Here is a 13,887-nt window from a genome sequence, read left to right on the forward strand (position 1 = left end):
GTATGTATCTAAATCATACAAGTAAGATTTTTTTTTCTTTTAAAAAGAAGACAAGAACAAGAGGCTCACCATGGTGGTGCTCGCGACGAGATCGGCGTGGGGCGATCACAAATGTGAGGACGGACACGGGACGGCACCCTACCCATGTGCAGACTCTAAGAAGTTAATTTGAGCATTTCAAATTAGCTAAACTAGCAGTTACACATGAAAGGATGAAGTAGCTAACCTTTTAAAACACTTGTGGAGTTGCTGCACGGCCAAACATAGACAAATATTGAGGAAAGTGGAGTTTAGAGGTCGAGTTTGGAGAGGACAAAGCTTAACTAGTGTGGCTTGGGTATTTCATCGAACACGTCAAGTGCATGAACTAGAGTGGCAAGGGTGGCATATGGCATAGGCACACTTCAGCCAAAAAACAGAGAGAGTGGGTAGGGGCGACGGTATATATAGGCAGAACTTTAGTACCGGTTTTTCTCTAAAACCGAGACTGGTAGCCTTTCTTTAGTCCCGGTTCGTGCCACAAACCGGGACTAATGACCCGCGGCACGCCACGTGGAAGTCGCTGGATCTTTAGTCCCGAATTTTCTCCGAACCGGGACTAGTGAGGTGAACCGAACCGGGACCAATGCCCCGGCAAACCGAACCGGAACCAATGCCTGCCATTGGTCCCGGCTTTGATTTGAACCGGGACTAATGGTTTTTTGGGCCTCGGCCGAAAGACCATTTTTCTACTAGTGCTCGTACCGCCTCACTGATCGGCGGCCGGAAAGAAAGTAGGAGCCATCGGCTCGATGCTATATTTTGAGCTAATAAAAGGGTTCTTTATCGAAAAAATATCTCTGCCCCCGCCCTCATTTATTCATCATTTGCAGCCAGCTGATTTGCAATGTTTGTTTTATTGAGTATAAATGTCTGGGCCGTACCAACAAGTAAGAAAGAAAGGCAACACTAGGTGGCCCACGGGTACTTTCAGAACACTTCGTTTCGGAAGAAAAAGAAAGTACTTTGAGAACACATTCAACATGAAGTGTGCAGAGAAGTCCACGTGATGGATCAAAGACAACCGAGACGACGGTCGTTGGCTGTCCACAAAAACGATAATTAACCGAGTTTTGTCGTGCGTTTTGCTTTCAAGCGCTCCACCCCGGCCGGTGTTTGCACGCAGTTACTAACACGACCAAGTGCGTGGCTGTCAGTGTGAGGATGAATCAGCAAGCTCGAGCAATCATCCTCCTCTCGCACTGTGTTTGTTGGTTATTTATCATATGTTCCTACTGCTGCCACGGATTGCCAGACGAGGTCAGCCACGAGCGGAGTATGCAGGAGCCGTTTGCTGCCTGGGAGGCAGAGGCACAAAGCAAGTATGCTTGCATAGTTTCAGAAAGAAATGCAGATCTGGTTGGTATGAGCCTTCATTGAATATTCCTCCTTGAGCAATAACTACGAACAGTTCTTGGCTACATGAAAGGACCGTTGGCCGTTGGTAGAAGGGTGGTGGACGGACGCTCCGAATTCAATCCAAACTTCCCGCCGGATGGCATCGTGCTCTCGAAGATGGAAATGTTGGAGCGCTGGCAAAGACAGGCAGGGCATTCAAGGTTAAGGCTGTCCTCCAACGATCTCCCCTTCCGTTCATTGATTCATGTCGCTGATTCAGTTGGATGCATCCCAATTGACAGTAGTAACACATAACTGAGCGTACCACGTTACGTACTATACTGGTTGTTTAGTGGCAGTACCACTTAGGAGGTGTTCGGATTAGAGAGTGTAACGTAAACGGTAAGGAAAATAGATCACCATGGCAACGGAATCGTTTACGGGGGTGTGTGGGTGGTAAGGATCGATAACTGGCCTGGAGTCATTAACGGAGGTAGCCGATTACAGCGTGTATGTACCAAACGTGTGTATCGTTTTCTGTTTACAACAAAAACAGGTATCGGACATTTCTCCCTGAAACAAACACCTCCTTACGAGTACCGTATTACAACTCCATTAATATTTCCTCTATCTCAAAATAAGTGATTTTACTTAGTTACAAAGTTGAGTTATTTATTCTGAAATGGAGGGAGTACTTCACTGTTGTCCGGTTAATTAGATGTACTAAGTCATATAACATGTATTAATACTATCTCTGTTCTGGTGTATAAGTCGTTCGCGTAGTTCTAAATCAACAATTTAACTATCTAATATGAAAAAAAATACATCCGTGTAGAAATTTAGCGACATACATTTGACAGGGTCAGTCCAACACTGGTGCAAAATGTGCCACCTGCAAAGGGCCCATAATTTTTAGGGCCCCAAATTTTGTCTATAAAACTAATAGGATTTTTCAAGATTGACTAAAAAGTATTTCCTTTGTCCCAAAATAAGTGTCGATGCTCTAGTACAAAAGTTATACTAGTTTAGTACAAAATCTGCGATACTTATTTTGGGACGGAGGGAATAGTATTTCTCAAGAAAAATCATACTCGTTGGTATTGAGCCTGAGTCGATCGGGAGCTGAAGTTGGGCCTGAGTCGAGGCCATCAAGCACAGGTGCTGGATCGATATTTCTCAAAAAAAAAACTGCTCGATTGATAATATGGAAATGTTGTTGTCTGTTTAAAAAAGGTATCTTCACTATAGGAAACAGGACCATATCGTCGCCTTCGCCTCATCAGATTGATCGGATTTAGGTTGTTACCGTTGTTGACTTTGTAGCTTCCTCTACCAAATTTTAGAGTCGTCGCCTCATCGTATCGATCTGTGACCGACTCAATCCTTCAGGTGCTTAGCGAGTCATGTTTTCCGATTAACTTCGGTTCCTATTCCTAATTCTGAATTTCCTAGTTAATTTTTGACAGGGATAGTTACTTTGTTAGAGATCGTATTTACCTCCTATGTTAAAGATCATAGTGTAGCAGTTTAACCGGACATGATCCAAAATTAAATGAGTTAAACGGTTTATCTAATATCCAGGCATTGACTATCTTCAATTAATATATGCTACTTTATAATTTAATTTAATTATATTCATTGTTTTTATCTTATGTTTCAATAATACAGATTTGCGTCATCATGGAAAACATTAGTTTGTTCCTATAATAGCTTGTTAACTTATTCTCGTAGTGAGATAGGGTCCTATTTTTTAGTTTAGCACACGGCCTAGATTTTGCTGGCCCGGCCATGACTTTTAATGACATATAATACATATTAATTTCTTAAATTAATGACCTAGAACTAACTGAGTGACTTATACACGGAGGTAGCAGTATGTACATGTGATGTGATGTTCATTTCATTTCATTTCACTAGTGGGATGTTTTGATCCTTAAGGTGCAAGTTAATCACGCAACGAACTCGGTTGGAAATAATTTCACGTTTTGACCCTTTTTTGAAACGCCATAGTCCGGGGCGTTGCAGCCCTGTTGTGAAACGCCATCGGTTGTGGCGTTGCATACGTTCTTTCAAACGCCTGTGTAATGTGGCATTGCAGACCTGAGGAGAAACGCATGTCTAATGTGGCGTTGCAGACCTGAGGTGAAACGCCAGTAGCTATGGCGTTTCTTGCCTTTATATTCTGCCACCCCGACCCCCTCGCCCACCAACCACCATTTCTCCTCTCCTCTTGTTCTTGTTATCCCGAAAAAGCTCTCCCTTGTCCTCAAGATCCCCCCTTCAATCTTCCTCCTCCCTCAACCTTTTAGTAGGTTCTTTGGGGCAAATCGAAGAGGCCGGTAAGCTCCTCCAATCCCTCCAATTAGTTTTCGCAATGATTTTGTATTTGTGTAGATTTTTTTGCACTAGGTGTTCTATTTATGTTGCCTTGTATTGGTTGGTTTCTTATTATTGAGGAGATTTAGTGTTATGGTTAGGGTTTTGCCTAGTTTGGTTGGACAAGGGTTAGGGTTAGTGTTAGGTTTTGTGTTATGCCTAATTTGGATGGACAAGGTTTAGGGTTAGGGTTTGTGTTAATGCCTAATTAGGATGCAAATGGTTAGGGTAATGTTTTGTGAGTTGTTTTGTTATACATAGAATTGGTAATTTTGTCCCCTTTTTTAGATGGACAAGATTGTGAATATTCATTATGTTGACAAAGAGGCATTCATGAATGTTGCTATTGTTGACAAATATGAGGAAGTGTTGACATTTCTTGATAGTCCTACTTATGAAGAGGTTGTGGCAGAAACTCGGATAAGATTGAAGTGGGTTGATCCAAGTGACCAAGTAGAATTATTAGGAAGATATGATGTTGGGTCGGCACACAAGTGTCGAATGAAGACAATGCCTATCAAATCTAATTTGCATTGGGTTGCATACAAGGAGGTTGTTGCATCCTCGATAGACAAGTCACTCGAAGTGTTTGCTAGTACGGTGGTCAATGCTCCTCTTCATGTTGACTTGAACCAACCCATAGTAGATGATTTGAGCCCGTATAATGGTGTGGCACCTATTGTTGAGCATAAAGTAGAAGTGCAAGTCAATGAGTATCCCCAATATGAGTTTGGAGGTAGTGCACCGATCAAAGATGATGGTCATGAGTCCGACGAAGAGTATGAGAGGCAACACAACATTGCTGGTGACGTAGAGGCTCAAGTAAGGCATGATGACCTGGATCCTGACATTGTTTATCAGCGTGCTTGTGTGGATGAGTCGGATGATGAAGGCCCAGTGAATGAGTTGGATGAGGATGGCTTCACTGAGAAAGAAGCGGAGTGGTATACAAAAATCACCGGGAGGGATCACAAAGTTCCCTTGTTTTGTGATGTTAGCCTTGCAGATAAGGCTTTAGTCGACGGTGGCATGAGCAAGACAATTGAGGCTAGAATGTTCCCAAGTAGCACACCCAACGCGATCTCAACGTCTTACCTAAAGAAAGGTTTGATGTTCGAGGACATTCTAGAATTGAAGATGTGGTTGTGTGAGTATGCCGTCAAGCACTACAGGCCTTTCAGAGTTGCTTACTCGGACTGCCACAAGCGATACACCGTGAAATGTGAGGTAGAAAAATGCAAATGGAAAGTCAATTCAAGACTCATGAAAGATGGTATGTGGAAGATAAGTAGTTGCATTGCAACTCACCAATGCACACCGCCGACAGATGAAGCACCAGAGACACACCGTCAGTTAACCTCGGAATTCATCGGTTATAAATACCAGAAACATATAGCTGAGGATCCAACCATTAAAGTGAAGTTGTTGATGAGTTGGGTTTTCGAGAGATTTGGATATAAGGTCAAGTACGGAAAGACATGGAAGGCCAAACAGGTCGCTTTTAGAATATTGTACGGTGGATGGGAAGAGGCGTACAACATGCTACCCCGGTTGCTGGGCGCGATGGCCTATAGAAACCCCGGAATGTACCACTATGTCCAAGATATTGAAGGAGTGTTCCGTCGTGCCTTTTGGACGTTTGGCCCATGCATTGCAGCTTTTGAGCATTGTCGTCTGGTTTTGTCTATAGATGGAACATTCCTAACTGGCAAATACAAGGGCACACTAATGATAGCAATGGCACATGATGCTAATGATCAGGTGTTGCCTGTGGCATTTGCTTTGGTGTCAGCGGAGAACCAAGACAACTGGGAATGGTTCATGAGACTTGTGATAAGCACGGTGATTCCTCCCAATAGGGAGGTATGCATCATATCCGATCGGCACCAAGGCATATTGAAGGCCGTGGATGTTCACATTCCAGGGCATGCGAGGCTTCACCATCGATGGTGCATGAGGCACTTTGTTGCAAACTTTTACACGCTTGTAAGAACAAAGATCTGGCGAAGGATCTTAACTCCGCATGTGTGGCCTTCTCCGTTGAGTCGTTCACTAAACGATTGAAAAAATATATGAGAAGGCAAATGAAGGTGGGAAAGAATTCCTACAAAGGAATATAGATGAGAGACATAAGTGGTCACGGGCATGTGACGAAGGAGGCCTGAGATATGGCGACATGACAAGCAATCTTGTTGAGTGCTTCAACTTTGTCTTGAAGGGGGCACGTCAGTTGCCGGTCACGGCAATAGCTGAATATATCTTTTACAAGCTAAATGAGTATTTTCTTAAGCCCTCGGAAGAAATTGGCAAGTTGATTGGTGAGAGTGAGAAGCCTCCCAATGAGATCTATCCGAAGAAGGTTGCCGAGTGGCTAGAGTTTCAAAAGGAGAAGTCAGTCGTGCAGCGAACCACTTGTTTCGATAACGCTGAAATGAAATACCAAGTGGATGAGCCAGGCAGTACAACGAGAGATGGGCAATCATATGGTGGTCGCTCATTTATTGTTTCCCTTCGGACGTGACATTGCACTTGTGAGCGTCCTAGTAAGGTACTGGACATGCTCGCACATGATGACGTCATGTCGCATGAGGAATTTGCCCTTCTCTGATGGTGTAGTTGTGAGGTTGCATGAATTCAACTTGCAAACTCATCAGTTAACATGGGCGTCGAGATTCCACCCTTTTCTTGACCCATCACAGTGGCCCGAGTATCACGACCCTAATATTAGGCCGGATCTAGAGATGATGGTTCAACCAAAGGGTAGAAGGAGAACAAAACGATACAGGAATGATATGGATGACCTGATGAGCACCAGAGAGTTTGGTAGTGGACATTTCATGGAGCCACGTGATAGGCAACAATGTGGTGATTGCAATGAAATGACACATAATAAGAGGACTTGCAAAAGAAACAACGCATCTACTAGTGATGTGGGGGGCTGAGGTGGTTCAAGTGCTGGTGGTGGTAGACGTGGTGGTTCAAGTGGTGGCATTGCTATGGGACGAGGATCCGGCGGTGGTAGACGTGGTGGTTCAAGTGGTGGGCTTCCTGTGGGCCGAGGATCCGGCGGTGGTACACGTGGTGGTTCAAGTGGTGTCATTGCTATGGGACGAGGATCCGGCGGTGGTAGACGTGGTGGTTCAAGTGGTGGCCTTTCTATGGGACGAGGATCCGGCGGTGGTAGACGTGGTGGCCTTTCTATGGGACGAGGATCCGGCGGTGGTGGTAGACGTGCTGGTTTTATGGGTAGAGGTTCGGGTGGTGGTAGAGGAATGTTCGGTTACCTACGAGGAGAATTTATGTAAGTTTATCTATCATGTTGTTTTTCATGCCTAGATGTTTTGATGTTATTACCTACGACGACCATTTCCGTAACTTTGTATGTTGTTGTATTAACTGTGAGCCGTGATGTTTTTATGTAGGTATGGCGGCGTCTCAACCCAACAAGGAGAAAATGGAGTGGGGGCGGAGAAGGATGCAGCCAGTGAGGAGCAGCGGTTGATGGAGAGGGCTGCAAAGAAGTTGAGAGAGCAGGTCGCAGCTGAAGTAAAGAAGATGGAGAGGGAGCGCCAGTACGAGGAGTTTGAAGCAAAGAGGAAGGAGGACCTCAAAATGTTTCTTGAGCACTGTGCTTATGAGAAAAAGATGAAGGACAAACACAAGAAGGCGATGGAGCAACGTCACAATGAATGGGCAGCTAAATTTAAGATTACTATGGCAGAGGGTGCAGCAAAGAGAGAGCGGGAGGAGGAACTCTTCATGGAGAGGGTGCTGGAAGAGGCTTCAAAAATGCGCAAAAGGGAACACGAAGAGGAGGAAGAGAGGAAGAAGAAAAAGGGGAAGGGGCCTTGCTCGACGCAATAGAGCCGGAGGCTTCTATTTGTCATGCACGCTTTCATGTTTGAATCCTATGTGTTAAACCTTGTTCCCTTGCGTGCTATCTGACTATGAAATCCACTATTATGTACTTTAAGAACCTATTATTCATCTATCAACGTGAACTTTAATGGGAACTTTATATGGGCTATGTTATGTGTATTCTTTATGCTAAATGTGTTCTGTGCTAAATGTGCTATGTATGTATGTGCTATGTGCTAAATGTGCTAAATGTGCTATGTGCTAAATGTGCTAAATGTGCTAAATGTGCTATGTGCTAAATGTGCTATGTGCTAAATGTGCTAAATGTTCTATGTATGTATGTGCTATGTGCTAAATGTGCTATGTGCTAAATGTGCTATGTGCTAAATGTGCTAAATGTGCTATGTGCTAAGAGAGCTAAATGACTATGTGATAAAAACAGTGAAACCAGACACGCCAGGCTTCCTGGTGTTTCCTTAGTCCAGTACCGCAGTACTGCGGTCCTGGCCAGCTTTGCAGCCATACCAGAAACGCCAGGCCTGCTGGCGTTGCAGACCAAACCAGAAACGCCAACCCTACTGGTGTTTCCTTAGTCCAGTACCGCAGTACTGAGGTCTTCGCCAGCGTTGCAGCCCTACCAGAAATGCCAGGCCTCCTGGCGTTGCAGACTCAACCAGAAACGCCAAGCCTGCTGGCGTTTCCTTAGTCCAGTACCCCAATTTCAGAATTTTTTCACTGTTTTGATCAACAGACATATTTCACATAATATAGTTCATAGTTCAATAGACATAACACCATAATTCACAGCATAACACCATAATTCACAGCATAACACCACTCATCAAAACATAACACCATAATTCAAAGCATAACACCATAATTTAAATCATAAGACTCGGCATAACATCATAGTTCATAGTTCAACAGACATAGTTCATAGTTCAATGTTCATACTTCATACTGAAGAAGATAAAAACTGGATAGTTCAACAGACAACATAGTTCAACATAGGTCGTAAAACTTCACTTCCTCCCTCTCTTCGCAGCCATCTTGCCCTTAGTAACGTAGCCCTCTAGAGTGTTCTGCCAGCCAGGACGTCTGATGTTCCTTGAGCTAGCTCGACGTGTTTCTTCCGTCGGCTGAGTGGGTTGACTTGGCTGCGGAGCATCTTCCATCTGCGAAGCCCCAAACTCAATGAAGTCCGGATCCGCGGCCTCGTTGTCGGACTCCTCTTCTTCTTCAATCTCCTCTTCATGTGCTCGGCTAGAAGAAATATGTGCTCGACTAGAAGACGGACGAGCGGAAGAGGCCCGTGACCGGCTGGAAGACGGACGAGCGGAAGACTGCACATCCATTGTGTACTGCGCACGTGCCCTCACATCGGTGGACGAAACACCGTGTCAAGAAAGTAAAGCCGCTAGTGTGTGGCACCGATTGGCGACCTTCTGCGCAAGGAAATGATAATGACATGTTAATATGCTAACAAAGGTACGACAAAACAAAGGTTAACAAGGCATCAAACCTGCAGAGTAGTTCTAACAAGTCCGTCCGTTTGTGGACATGGGGCACGGGCAAGGACCACGTTACTCTCGTTGATACATCTCCATAGCTCCGTGCCTTGGATAAAACACATGTGACATACCACCCACGAATAAATGACACTTGTTTATATTTTAAAGGAGGGATGTACCACTCGGTCATGGAGAGGACCATAGTCAAGATGCGCTCCAACTGTCTCCCTAATTGAATTGTTGAATGCGGCATCAGCAGCCTCATTCGGCAGTAAGTCCAAGCAATCGGAACGAGTCCAGGCAGCCTTATGGATAACTCTATACTCTGTACGCATCCACTCCAAATGCCTTAAGTATGTCGCCTCGTCAGTGTCGGGTGTTTCATCATTTTCAAATCGATGTTGTCTCTGAGCATTCCACATGTCCACCCAAGTAATGTGGTGCTCCTCCCAATTGATGACAGTCTTATTGCTTTGCCGGTTGGTCCTACAGAGCATTAGAATACTACATTCGTTTCATTTTTTCATGTTAGACATTGATCAACAGGAGAAACACGTGATACAAAAGACTCACTTATGTAGCTTCACACTTGTCTCGACGTAATCCGGCGGGGTGCGTTGTTGTACCCTGAACTGCTTTGAAACACGATGAGGAAGATGCCACTCCACCGCATAAAAGCATATCATCGGGCACCGCACACACCAAAGATGCTGGTCACGAAGGCACATGTTGCTCAGAGTGAACTGCCTAAGTACCGTGTACGGCCTCCAATTAACCTACATAACAACAAATCACTCAACCATCCATGAAAAAAAATCAGCAAATTTGATAAAGCATTTACCTAATCGTAAGTTAGCATGTCAAGCTCGCTTATGTATGCCTTATACTGCCCCATAGCCGCGATACTCGTCCATTGGACATTAGCCCATGTGTGTGCGATGGTGGGGTATCGCTCCTCATCCCCGTCAAACGGCTACTTCCACGGTTCTTCCGGAGCAAGGCTGAAGTTCCGGCCAACAGGGATACGCTCCCACATCCAAACCTGTAGGGCCCAGACGAAACCTCCAAGACAGGACGTTAGCTTACTCTTCATGCATGCTCCATCCAACTACAGATTTAATAAAATGAAAATGCATCATATCCCATTGAATAAAATGAAAATGCATGATATTAAGCCATACCTGACGGTACAAGAAGGTTAGTGTCGTCGAACCCCAACTCCACTTCACATCCCAGTCACAAAGAGGATCCAAGAACATCCATGAGGCTGTGTCCCCAGTGCCATCCGGAAACACCACTTGCGTCAAAAGATTCCAGAGATAAGCTCTCACGAACCTCTCCACAACAAGCGGACTAGCATCCTTTGGGCATCTGTGAAAATGTCTCTGTATCCAAGAGAACAACACACCGGATGGCCTAGGATCCTTCCTAGTTTCATCAGTCCATGGCTCGGGTTCAACACCAACCAATGCTGCAACCCGTTGTCGCCACCCGGCGGCCCTAACCTTCCCTGTAAGAGCCCTGCCCTCGATAGGAAGCCCGGTGATCATAGCAATATCCTCCAAGGTTATGCTCATCTCACCAAGAGGAAGGTGAAAAGAGTGCGTCTCCGGCCTCCATCGATCTGTAAGTGTTGTTAGGGCCGTGGCGTTCAACCATGGTGGTGTGCCTTTAAAGTTGAGCACAAATTGAATAAGATCCATTCTTCTAAAATAAGGCTCGTAACGAGGGTCATATACAAGAGTTTCATTTGGGTTGTGCCCCCTCAAACGAAGTAGTGGAGGAACCTAAACAAACAAACGCATAATTTGTTAATTGACTCAACTTGTCAAAATATAAAAATCATGGAGTATATAAAAATAATCATCAACACAATCATAATTACCTCTCCTCTTTCAACTAGCACCGCACGATGCTTCTGCTCGTAGTAGTCATCAAGACCCGGATATTGATCGGGTCGAAACATCCTACATAATATGAACAAAATTCTTACCGGCCTCTTCGAATAATATGAACTATACCTAGGCATAAACCTAATGCGAATAATATGAACAAAACCTAGGTTATACATATAGCCACCAAAAACTACACCTAGACACACCATAAACTACACCTATTAACAATCACAAAATAAATTTTACTTCAAAACGTACGTACACCTAGTGCAAAAAAATCTACACAGATACAAAATCATTGCTAAAACTAATTGGAGGGATTGGAGGAGCTTACCGACCTCTTCGATTTGCCCCAAAGAACCAACAAAACGGTTGGGGAGGAGGGAGATCGAAGGGGGGGGGGATCTGGAGGAGGAGGGAGAGCTTTTTCGTGGAGAAAGAGGAAGAAGGATTTGGAGGTGGACGAAGGGGCGCGCAGGGCAGTTACTTATGAGGACTGCAACGCCAGCCTCCTTGGCATTTCTGCTAAGGCCTGCAACGTCCAGTAGACTGGCGTTGCACATGAGGCCTGCAACGTCCAGTAGACTGGCGTTTGGCATAAGGCCTGCAACGCCACGGCCTATGGCGTTTCCAAAAGGGTCAAAACGTGAAATTCTTTCCAAACGAGTTCGTTACGTGATGAACTTGCGCCTTAAGGATCAAAACAGTGAAAAAATCCCACTAGTGGAGGCTGCTTTTGAATTAGCAATAGGTACCAATGTACTACTACCATGGATCCTGCAGAAGCAAAGGGCATGTCTGGTTGGTTGCATACAACCCAACCAGGCCCGAGCGGGATGAAAATTGGCCGTTTCGTTGCCTGTAGGCTGGCCTGGCTCGCATCTGCATGGAACTTAAAGCACCCCATAATCTGGCTTGCTGGGAACGGCTAAATCGGTCGTTTTCCAGCGAGCCAGGCTGAGTCGAGTGGAAAATGAAGAAGCGGCGTAGGGCGTGGTGCGGGAGGGAAGCGGGCGGAGATGGCGGGAGGGGGAAATCAGTCGAGGTTGGGTGGCGCCAAATATACCCTCACCATCCCATTTACCCGCTCACCTCTAGCTTTAGGACAAACCCTCATGTGTTGTTGTTGACACCGGCAGCGGCGGCGGCTCAAATGTGTGGCTGTGACGGCGACAATGACGGAAATCTGACCTGCAGCGGCTTCTCCCCTGCTTCCTCTACTCCGTCCGGCCATCCCCGTCTCTGACATGTCTCCACCTACACCGAAGCTGGTAAGCTACCCCTCCCGCTCCTATGTTATGTGATAGGTCGTTCGTTAGGAGTGTTTAGGTTCGATAGCGTCTGCCCTGACCGCACCATGGATGTGGCTTAGATTGTGGATGAACGAACGAAGCTTCTAGTTCAGGCAGCATCGCTGATAGCTGTGGTTCAGACCTGGATCTTGTTGGTCCATACGAGAGTTGTTCGTCGGAATGAGAATCCTCTCATCCGTTATGGTCTGATGTTAATCCGGGATCACGAGAGGATGGCCAATCTGAACTACATCTACAACTACAACGACACAGAGGCTCTGTGGATGCTTAGAATGAAAAGAGCTCCTTTCAACAGACTTGTGCAGACGTTTAGGAGCAGGGGGCTGCTACAAGATAGCATCAACACCACTGTGGATGAGCAAGTGGCCATGTTCCTCCATGTTGTTGGTCATAATCAGACGTTCACGATTGTACACAACACCTTCAGGAGATCAATGGAAACCATCTCCACGTACTTCAAGCAAGTGTTGTATGATGTTGGGGAGATCAGAGGAGAGATGATCAGGTCACCAACCAGTCGGACTCCTATCAAAATTCGAACTAGCCCAAGATGGTACCCATACTTCGAGGTGAGCATTTACACAGTATGTAGTTCATGCCTTGATATGTTATTATTGTTCTTCTGTGGACTAACAACATATTGTAATGCCATTCCAAGATTGCATTGAAGCAATAGATGGTACTCATGTCACTGCCAAAGTGCCGAGGTCACAAGCTACAACATATAGAGGGATGAAGCACTGCACAAGCCAGAATGTGCTAGCTGTTGTTGACTTCGATCTGAAGTTCACATATGTGATGGCTGGCTGGGAAGGTTCAACACATGATGCTAACATTCTCAGTAACAACATGAGTCATCATGATGGCATCAACATCCCCGATTGCAAGTTCTACCTTGGAGATGCTGGCTATGCATGTTGGCCAGGTGTTCTTCCACCCTTCAGGAAAACCGGGTACCATCTAAACGAGTTTGCTGGTAGGAACTATCCTAGGAGTCCTCAGGAACTGTTCAACCTAAGACACTCCAGCCTTAGAGTGACTGTAGAGAGGACCTTTGGAGCTCTGACGAACAGGTTTAAGATCATGTATCAGAAGTCATTCCACCCTTACCCTACCCAGGTGAAGCCTGTTCTTGCATGTTGCATCATTCACAACTGGATCCTGCAATGGCAAGTTGATGAATTTGTGCCGGAGGAGGAAGATGTGACTCCTGATAAGGTGATCAACTCCGGCCATGGTGTGGAGGCATTCGACAACAAAACGTGGAAGAACAAAAGGTTGAAGTGAGTTCAGACAATGTGGGATAACAGAGGTCAAACAAGGATCCAAAGGAGAAGAACAAGAGGAAGAATAAGAAAGAGGCACCAGCAAAAGCGATGAAGAGGAAGCACCTTAGTTAGCATCATTAAACTATCCTTATTCGGGCATGTTGGCTCTTAATAACTTGTACTGTCATTTGCTAGTAGCTAGGATAAACTGCCATTTGTTTCCTAGCTAGGGCAAAACAATGTTCAGTGTGTGATAAGGTCGCCGTTTGTGAGAAATGGTGATTACATC

The 13,887-nt window shown here is 45.3% G+C and overlaps 1 pseudogene; it reads left to right on the forward strand.

Moving 5' to 3' along the window:
- Positions 1–7,308: 7,308 nt before the first annotated feature.
- LOC123441420 lies at positions 7,309–13,710 on the forward strand (annotated as a pseudogene).
- Positions 13,711–13,887: the final 177 nt, after the last annotated feature.

Source organism: Hordeum vulgare, chromosome 3H (genome assembly GCF_904849725.1).
Source record: "Hordeum vulgare subsp. vulgare chromosome 3H, MorexV3_pseudomolecules_assembly, whole genome shotgun sequence".
Classification (NCBI taxonomy): Eukaryota; Viridiplantae; Streptophyta; class Magnoliopsida; order Poales; family Poaceae; genus Hordeum; species Hordeum vulgare.